We start from the raw sequence: 10,030 nt of genomic DNA on the forward strand, positions 1-10,030 counted from the left end.
CCCTTCGGGCGAATGAGAAGAATCCGTGGAGGAAAACCTGATCGATCAACAGTACTCAGGCATGGAGGCAGATAGCGTCCCAACATTGGGGCCTACGAGAAAATGCAGAGATTGAGGGCAACGTGGAAAGGTCCTTAGCGAGCAGACTGACCCGGCAAGTTAACATACAGGGACAGACAACCAACAGCATAATGCCTCTTGACGGCGTAATGGGCCCAAAAATTTTCCCCACACAATACTTGCTCAATCAGGGAAGCGTTAGCTTTCTTTGCTTATGAACTCTTTACTTTTGTTAACAATGGCCCTCGGTCGTCTGTGACCCAAAATCATCCAATTTTGTTGTTTTTATTGTACGAAAACTGCGTCCTTCAAGCCGGTTATGGGCCCCTTCGGAGCCTTTAGGTCCCCTCGGCATGGTCCATGAGTCATGATCCTGTGCCTCGCCCCCCTCCCCCCTCTGCATCCGCCACCGGCTCGAGCAGCTGAATAGATGAGGCCCACTAAGAACATAGGGCCAACCAATCAAATAAGAAATACTCACGACGCAATGTGTAGGGCTCTGAACGATTGAGTGCGTCCAAGTAGGTTAACATATAGAGCCCCCGTCAACAGATTTGGGTCCTCCAATCAAATAGGAAGTACCCAACACCCAATGTAGAGCGCCCCCGAATGATCGTGTGTGCACGAGCAGGTTAAGAGGTAAGGCTTCCAAAAAGAGCGTAGGGGCCTCCATCCAAATAGGAAGTACTCAAGACCCAATGCAGAGGACCCCCGAATGGTCCTGTGTGTCAGAGCGGGTTAACATAAAGGGCCCCGTCAAGACCGTAGGGCCCTCCATTCAAATAGCACGTACTGAAGGCCCAATGTAGACGGCTCCCAAATGGTTGAGTGTGCCCGAGAAGGTTAACAAATAGGGCTCCCAACAAAAGCGTAGGGCCCTCCATTCGAATGGACAACACCGAAGACCCTATGTAAATGGCCACAGAATGATGGAATGTGCCCGAGCAGCTTAAGGGGCCCAACCAGAGCATGGGGCCCTCCATTCGAATAAGAAGTACCCAAAACCCAGTGCGGAGGACCCCCGAAAGACGGAACATACCCGAGCTGATTATCAGGTGGTTCAGACAGGATGGGAGTGTAGGGCCTGTATTTGAATTACGATTCGAATGCTAAATGCTACGGTACAGTACGACGGTACAATCAAACGTTACAGAATCGACAGGACTAAGCAGCCGACCCTCGTCCGCGCTCCTCCGCGCCACCCAGCCGGCCGCCGCCGCCGTCAGCGCCGGCCACAATCCATCTCGTGCTGCGCAGCTTGTGCGGCTCTCGTGCCTCTACGCGCCGGGCACCTCCGCCCCACGCAGCCGCCCCCCCCCCCCCCCCCCTACGGGTCGTTACAATAGCACTGCGGCGCCCTCCGCAGGCGGGTGCTCCGACGCGTCTACAGCCGCGCCAGCACCGTCCTTCGCCTCCGGTTGACAGTCCACACACGACACGTACATCGGCGGTCCATCGTCGGCACTGTCACTGTCCCCACCGCCGTCTTCGCCCCCTCCGCACCGAGGCCGAACGTCTCTCACGCGCCACGGCACTCCGTCCTCTACCATCTGCCGCGACACCACGCCCGTCACTGTCCCGCGACGCAACGTTTCCGTGCAACGCGTGCCTCGGCGACGCATCCACACTCGGTCCCCAACTCTAAGATGCGCACCGTCAGATACGGGTGGGCGTGGTTCTCCAGCCTCAGCGGCGCCCGCCGGCACCGGCCGGACGCAGCCCCGTACAGAGTACCGATGTACTCCCGACGCTGGCGCGTATTTCGCCGTCTTCCCATCGCGGGGGGTCACATTATGAAGGTGGGCCGCCTTGGCCACAGTACAACGACGCCTCGCAGCGATGATCTTAACGGTCTGGTGTCAGCGTTCCACCGCTCCGTTGCCACCCGGCTCGCGAACAGCTCGGAACCTCATGGTCACCCTCCACCGCGCCGCGAGAGCGGCCACCTGGTGGCCACGAAACACAGTGTCATTATGAACCAAAACCTCCTCCGGAGCCCCACGCTCGAGGAACAGCTGTTCTAGGTGACCGACGACCTCGGCGGCACCGGCGCGGCGCAGGGGCGCCACACGTAGAGGCGGGGTGGTCCGCAGCCGATGATGGTGAGGAAGCTCTGTCCGTTGTGGTGGGCGACGTCAATGGCGATGCGCTGCCACGTGGCAGCCACGCCGAGCGAGCCGTGTCGCCACCGCACCAGGCGCTGGGTCGATCGAGTGGCACGCATCACAGCTCTCCAGCACCGCACGTGCTACGGCTCGCGTGACGTCATGCGGTACGTCACGGCGTGCAAAGTACAGGGTTCGACGGACTCCTGGGTGACCAGCCCGCTCGTGCGACTCTCGGACCGACGCGCAAAGCACGTTCCCCGCGCCACCGGCGGCATGCGCTGCGTTATCACCGGGTGGCGGCGGCTCGCCCACGGTCGCCGCGCAGACGCCCGACGACGGCAGCTCGGCCACAGGAGTCGCACTCGCATCACAGAGCCACTCCTTCGGCACGCGCGTCAGCGCGTCGGCTCGGTTCTCCGCCGATCGCACGCGCGCCACCGACAACCGCAGCCGCAGCTCACTGACCAGATGACAGACGATTTCGACGCGCCGCCGGATCAGCAGCTCGCCGTGCACCTTGGTTCGGAGGCACGCGCGACCACTGATGGCGTCATCAAGCTAGCGATGAACGTTAGCCGAGTCGGTGCGGAGGTCGATTGTCCATGCTCCCCAAGCGACGGCCAGGTTGACGCCTCGGATGGCTGCGTCCAGCTCGGCCATGATGTGCGTGGCTTCATCCCGTTTCAGCCAGCACGCGTCCTCGATGACGTCACCGTTCGCCGACTCTACCACGACCCCCGTGGCCAGAGAACTCGCGTTCGTCCAGATGACCACGTCTTCACCCTCCACGCACCACGCGCCACGGGCCGGGTCGTCACTGTTCAGGCGTCCTGCGACATAGTCCATCTGAGCGCGCAGCGCTGCATTCCCGGTGGCGTCATCCCACGTCCGCGTCAGTTGGTTCACACGCCGTTTGAGCCAGGCCGCTGCAGGCCTAAGCCATCCGCACACGGGCAGGTGTGCGACCAGTCGTCCACACCACGCAAACACGGCGCGACGCGTCACAAGAGCCGGCGGCGCGCCCACCGGGTCGTTCCGCACCCATCGCAGTTCTCTGCCCTCTGCCTGGACGCGCAGGCCCAGCAGCCGGGCCCCGCTGGTCGCCCGCTCCGGAGGCTTACAGTCTAGCCCAAACTCCGCGAAGTGGGCCACCACACGCTCTGCACTGAGCACATCTTCATTTACGAGATCATCCACGTATGGAAGGACAGCACGCTGTACGTCCTGGTTCGGGTCATGCTCCAGCGCGGACCGCACAACGGCCTTCATCACCAGACGGGCGATGTTCAGGCCGAAACCCAAGCGCGTCAAACAAAACCGCTGGCCCCGAATCATCACAGTCTAGAACGGCCAGAGCCGCTCATCTACATGCACCTGCAGGTACGCACGCTTGAGATCTACCACCGCCACGTTTGCACCGTGGCGGCGCCATCTCCGGAGCTGATCAGCACACACGTCAGTGTCGGCTGTGTGGGCCGTCACAAAACCGTTGAGCTCGCGGTAGTCCATCGCCGGGCGTACCTTGGATTTGTTGCACTGCTGCACGGCCTTCAGCGGTACCAGCCCCCTCGCCGTCCCATGGCGACCCTCATCATACGGCACCAGCCAACCCTGTGCGAGCCACGCGTCCAACTCGGCATCATACTCGCGATGAGCGGCTGGCGGCACAGCATACTGGGCGACAGTGTTCGTCAAACACTCCAGTCCCACGCCGTCCGACCATTTCCAAGCAACAGTCCACCTCCACCCCGCCGCGTCGAAGCACACGCTGAAATCCGGGGCATCCACACTCAGTGACACACGACACGCGACCCCACAAAAGCGAACCTCAGACGGGGACAGTACGGTACACCCCCCAGCGCCGAGACGCCTGCCACCCCGAGGACCATGTCCACCCCCAGCGGCCGCTTCCCCACCACCACCGTCTCGAGCGAGGCGCGACGGTCCGTCGGCACCTCCACAACCACACTGCCGACCCCGCAGCACCTCAGCTAACTTCCACTGATGGTAGTCACTCGCACCTGCCGCGGCGTCCACCGCGCGCAGAAGGGAGCGTAGATGATGTTTTCTGTGCTGCCGGTGTCAATCAGGGCGTTGCACTCCCGGTCATCCACCGGCTCCGTTTCCCGGTCGCAGCTGGCACCTCGCCGCGATGTGATTGAGCCCTCCGCAAGCCCAGCAGCGCAGGTGACGCAGGGCGCGTGGCGGTTGACTGTGCGGCGACACACGGCGCTGGCCGGGGGATGACGCCGCGGCCATCGCGGCACTCCTGCCGCCGAGACCCGTTCATCACTGAGAACGGCACGAGCACGAGCCAGGACGGTGGTCAGGTCCAATCTTTCAGCCTTTGAGCCGGCGCAGATGGTCTGGCGGACGGCGGACGGCAGCCCCGAGACGAACGTGCAGGCCAGCGTGCGATTCGGCGGTCCAACAAACAGGGCCGCCAGCCGCCGGAGGTCGGCCAGAAACACGTGAGCCGCCCCACCCGGCATCAGTCGTCGAATGCCGAATACCTCGTAGGCGGCGTACTGATCAAGGGCAAACGCGAGGTATAGTGCGCCCCGCACAGCCTCCAGGGAGCAGCGGTCGGTTACCGGCAACTGCGACGAGACGTGGAACGCGCCGCCGGCGAGGCGCAGAGGTGTGACCGACTCGGCGGCCACCCCCTTCAGCTGGCACAGCAGCTCCGCACGCGTCATCCAGCTCACGACATCACCGGTCCCGTCGTACTCGGGGATGAGGCGAGCATCAAATGTAGGTGCTGCGGCTGCCGGCTGGTGAGTGGCGGCAGCCGGCGTCGGAGCAAAAGTAGTCGCTTGTTGACTAAATGTCGGCGCCACCCTGCTGGTCATCACGGGCACTTGCACAGACGGGTCCGGAACACCCGTCACCATAATGCCGAAACAGCTTGTATTTGAATTACGAGTCGAATACTAAATGCTACGGCATAGTAAGACGGTACAATCAAACGTTACAGAATCGACAGGACTAGGCAGCCGACCCTCGTCCGCATCCCTCCGCGCCACGCAGCCGGCCGCCTCCGCCGCCGTCAACGCTGGCAACAATCCATCTCGTGCTGAGCAGCTCGTGCGGCTCTCGTTCCTCTACGCGCCGGGCGCCTCCGTCCCACGCGGCCGTTCAATACAGGGCCCTAAATTCAAACACTAAGATCCAATATATATGGCCCCGAACAATCCAATGTGGCCGAAGCGGCGAACAGATGGGATCCCCGACAGGTGCGTAGGGCCCTCCATTCAGATAGGAAGTACTGGAGGGCCCCTGGATATCCGAGTGTGCCCGATCAGGTTAGCAGATGGGGCCCCGGCAAGAGCGTACGGCCTTCCGTTTACTAATTTGAAATACTCATGACACGGTGTAGAGGGCCCCAAGTAATCGCATGCGCTAGATCAGGTTAGCAGGTAGGGCCCCCGAAAAGAGTGGTGGTCCCTCCATTTAAAAAGGAAGCGCCCAAAACCAGATGTAGAGGTCCCCCACGATCGAATGGACCCGAGCACCTTATCAGAAGGGGCCCGGGCAGGAGCGTAAGGCCCTCCATTCAAATAAGAAGTACCCAAAACCGGGTGCGGAGGGCCCCGAAAGACGGAGTGTACCCCAGCAGGTTACCAAATGAACTCGATAGGAGCAGGTGGCCCTAAATCCAAACACCAGGAAACAATGTGCAGGGCCCCGAGCAATCCAGTATGGCCGAAGAGGCGAACAGAGGGGGGCCCCGACAAGTGCGTAGGGCCCATTCCAACAGCACGTGCCCAAGGCCCAATGTGTAGGGCCCCGAACGATCGAATGTGCCCGAGCAGGTTATCAGATAGGCCTCCCCACAAGAGCGTAGAGCCCCCCATTCAGAAAAGAAGTACCCAAGACCCAGTGTGGAGGGTCCCCGGACAACTGAGTGTGCCCAAGCAGACCATCAGATGGGCCCCCAACAAGTGTAAGACCCTAAGCAAGTGACAGAGAACTGTAAACGCCCTAGATCAATGTAGGCGCCCATGAGCATATCGCAAGTGTGTCGGTAGGTTAACCGAGACCCACGTAAACGGTCCCTAAGCAACCGAGAATACCCCGGCAGTTTAAGATGTGGGGCCCCGGCTATAGCCCCAGAGCCTTTCTGGCGAATGGAAAGAATCCGTGGAAGGGCCGTGATTGGCAAGAGTGCCCCGACACACTCACAGGAAGGGCCGTAACAACAGCGCAGGGCCCTCCGAGCAAATGCAAAGAAATGAAGGGCAGCGTGGAATGCTTCTTAACCATTGAAATGATCCTGCAATTGGGCATATAGGTCCTCAGAAACAGCATGAGGTCCCTAGATAGTGTAATAGGGCTTAAAATATCCAGTTCACAGCTTTTCCAATCATTAAATGATATTATGGACTTCTCATTGACCCTTCACTTTTGCTTACAACTTTTTGGTCGCCTGGAAGTCCAGAAGTACTCAGTTTTGTTGCGTTTTGCGTTAAAAAAAAACTCCACCTGTTCGGCCGGCTATGGCCCCCTCGAAGCCAATGAGCCCCTTCGGAGTCCAAGAGGGGGCATGTCCCCGTGCCCCCCCCCCCTTCTGGATCCGCCCCTGGTGCGAATGAGCGTGACGGATAAAGTTCGTTTCACAAAAGTGCGTACGCAAAAGTTCGCAGGCATTGACCGGGTAGTGATAAGTCGGTGACGATGACCTTCGTATGCGCTTAAGATCAAGAAGGCCTTTATACGAGCGCAAATGTTCGGTCAGGGATAAGGCTTGTACGACAAAAGCACGTACGTAAAAGTTTGCATGCTAATGTTTGATATAAGCGGACAAGGTTCGTTGGCAAGTGATCGTCGCAGATAAAGGCAGTTGTACACGAAATGTATTCACTTTAGGACTTTGCAGCAAACATCAGACAAAAAATAAGGCCACTTTTAACTATAAGTATATCTTGAAGAGGAAAAGCTGCTGCAATGTAATTTCTTTGTTCAGTAAACAAGCTCCTCAATACGTCCTTTTCTATTACGTCATCGTACGCTGCACAACATTGATTGAGAGTCAACTGACGGCTGTTGTATCTGCAAATCGTGCTCCCGAGGACCGGATATGATTGAATAGACAATTAGATTTTTATTGCCTTGATTGCCGCATGATCAATGGAATGGCAGGATTTGGATGACTTTATTATGGCGTCATGGATGCCTAGGTGACCTTGAAATAGTGTCGCCGAAAAATATGCACACCTTCGCGGGCGTGTAGCTCAGAAGCTGGAGGAATTTATATCTTAAAATTTCCAGGACTGTGAACATCACCGGATGATCCTCAAGATGACTTTTTCAGTTTGAAACCCGATACATATGTGGAACACTCCCAATAATAAAATTGCATATGCAAAAATCTATGCCAGTGTCTATTGAAAGAGCTCAAAGTTCGCAAGCGGATGTTCATTAAAGAGAAAGTTTGAAAAAGTACGTACACAAAATTTCATGAGCAGATAAGCCAGCGTACGTTCCAATGTCCTCACTCTTCTGTTCTTGGTGCGGCGTTTCGGCTGAATCGTCGCGGCGGGTAATCACCTCCCGCCAACCGGGAGCGGGAATGGGGACAGGGAGGGGCGGTGCACAGCAAAGATCACATGGCAGGTCAAAAATCAGAACTAGCGTAGCTCTTCATGCCGTGAAATTAAACGCCCTCCGACGACCCGCAAGCGGACCCGAATCAATGGGTGTAATGCAAAATGACTGGTATGGAACGGAACGGATGTCTAAAAATACCTCAAGAACATGCCCACTGCAGATAAGCTGTCATGATTGTTGCGCCCCCTACCCTTTCTGCACCCTGACGACGCCTCAGTCAACACCGCCGAGCGCGCCACTGACGTTAGCTGACGACGCCGGCGGTATTCAGCCGTGGCTGTGGAATACGGCGGGTAGACAGGCGAGTGACGCCTGGTTAGCTGACGACGCCGGCGGTATTCAGCCGTGCCTGTGGAATACGGCGGGTAGACAGGCGAGTGACGCCTAGTTAGCTGACGACGCCGGCGGTACTCAGCCGCGCCTGTGGAATACGGCGGGTAGACAGGCGAGTGACGCCTGGTTAGCTGACGACGCCGGCGGCATTCAGCCGCGCCTGTGGAATACAGCGGGTAGACAGGCGAGTGACGCCTGGTATATGGTCAATTATCAACACTAACCTGCGGTCCTGAGAGAAATATGCCCCGCCGTACCTGCCTTGATGCAACTTCTTTGATTATGACATCGTTTATACCCGACCCAACATTGCCCGAGGCTATAAATTTTACACAGCTCGCCGAATGGAGTACGGATATTGCAGTCCATTTCTACACCTTATATCGTCCTACGGCGGCCAAGCTTTTAAACGATGTTTGATGAGCAGTAAGGTGAATAATTGTTACCCGGGTGGTCGACCTGTCCTGCGACACTGCACGGTTGTCCTTCATGCGTTCATTCCAAGCGCTGGTCTTGACCCTACCCCTCTTCTCAATATTTTTTTTCTGGCCTGGCCACAAATGTGAACCTTTAAGCTTTTCATCTTTGGCTAGCGACCAGCGGTCAGCCAGCAGGAATTTTCGTTTTAGGGATCGAACATGTCAGTTTTGTTTGTACCGGAGTCTGTGGGAGGGATACAGGCCGCGGGCCCTCCGGCCCCGGGCGGCGCCGATCGCTCTTGATTGTCAGATGTCCGGCTACAGTCTGCGATGCCCTCCCACCACTCGCGGCGGGTGCTGCTTTTCTTGGTAGTCTTTTATTAGACGTTCCATGTAGTCGGAGGATAGCTTCATGTCTCGTTTTGTGGTGTCCTCTGTGACAAGAACGCTGCGGAAGTGAATACTTCCAGGCACCCCAAAGCAGTGATTTTGTAGGCCATCCCGATGCCTAGGCTCTGGAAAATGGCCCATGATGCAGACCCTACACAGCGTGTTCCAGCTTCATAGTGCGTCTCCTGCCGGCCCCAAGATTGGCACCAAACCCTTTGCAGTTGCGGTGCACCTCCATCCTGAGCCTAGCAAATGCCTTCCGCCGAGCGTGTTGTTGTTTTGCCTTTCGGTCACCTCGCCGCTTACGAATGCCACGAGAGCGAGCCCATGGCAGAATAAGCAATGGTGACGGCTATAGACCTTCATAGCCACCTCGGTTTCTTTCAGGTCAATATGGCGGAGTATGCTCAGATCCCTGTTACGCCTGATGTCTTTTGGCGCCGCATCTTAGACCACAGTGTAGGTGGCCACTCCCTAACGTGGAAAAGGCTTACATACACTGCATGTTGCCTCAGGTTCTCACATCTCGGGAAGGATGATGCCCAGGGTGACAATCGGTGAACCAAACGACATTTTGATGGCGTAAATCATGGTCTGTTCACCATGCTTTAAGGCCAGCGTCTGACTTGGAGATGACTTGCGTCCCCATCCCGCAAACGGGTCTCCTGGCCCATTCTGTCGACATGGAGTGCGGCCTATGGGCCGTGTTTGAGTCCACGTCGGGAGACTGCTGGTTGTTAGAAGGCGACAGGATGGGAACGGACGTCAAGGACTATGAGAAAATGCCCACTGAATACGCGACGTTCCGGTCAGGTGTTTAAAATGTTCCGACTGACGTGCCCGAAGGAAGTAGCAAGCAAGGCAGTTTTCGAAAACAGTGCGACAGGTAGCGTGAATGGCATGGTTTCCGAAAACCAAAGCCATTTGGGTGTTTGCGACTTGAAGTCTAGACCTAAAAATCAGCTCACCACATCACAATATCGCAGCAACTTGCTTATCCCCTTGGCGATATCGGGCGGCCGGTTTGTGAACCACACTTCGCAACGACCGGCCAAGTGATCTTAACTGATACCCCACGAAGTATTGGCGGCATAACCCCGTCTCCCACCC

Source organism: Pollicipes pollicipes, unplaced genomic scaffold (genome assembly GCF_011947565.3).
Source record: "Pollicipes pollicipes isolate AB1234 unplaced genomic scaffold, Ppol_2.1 Scaffold_4002;HRSCAF=4701_pilon_pilon_pilon, whole genome shotgun sequence".
In the NCBI taxonomy this organism is placed as follows: Eukaryota; Metazoa; Arthropoda; class Thecostraca; order Pollicipedomorpha; family Pollicipedidae; genus Pollicipes; species Pollicipes pollicipes.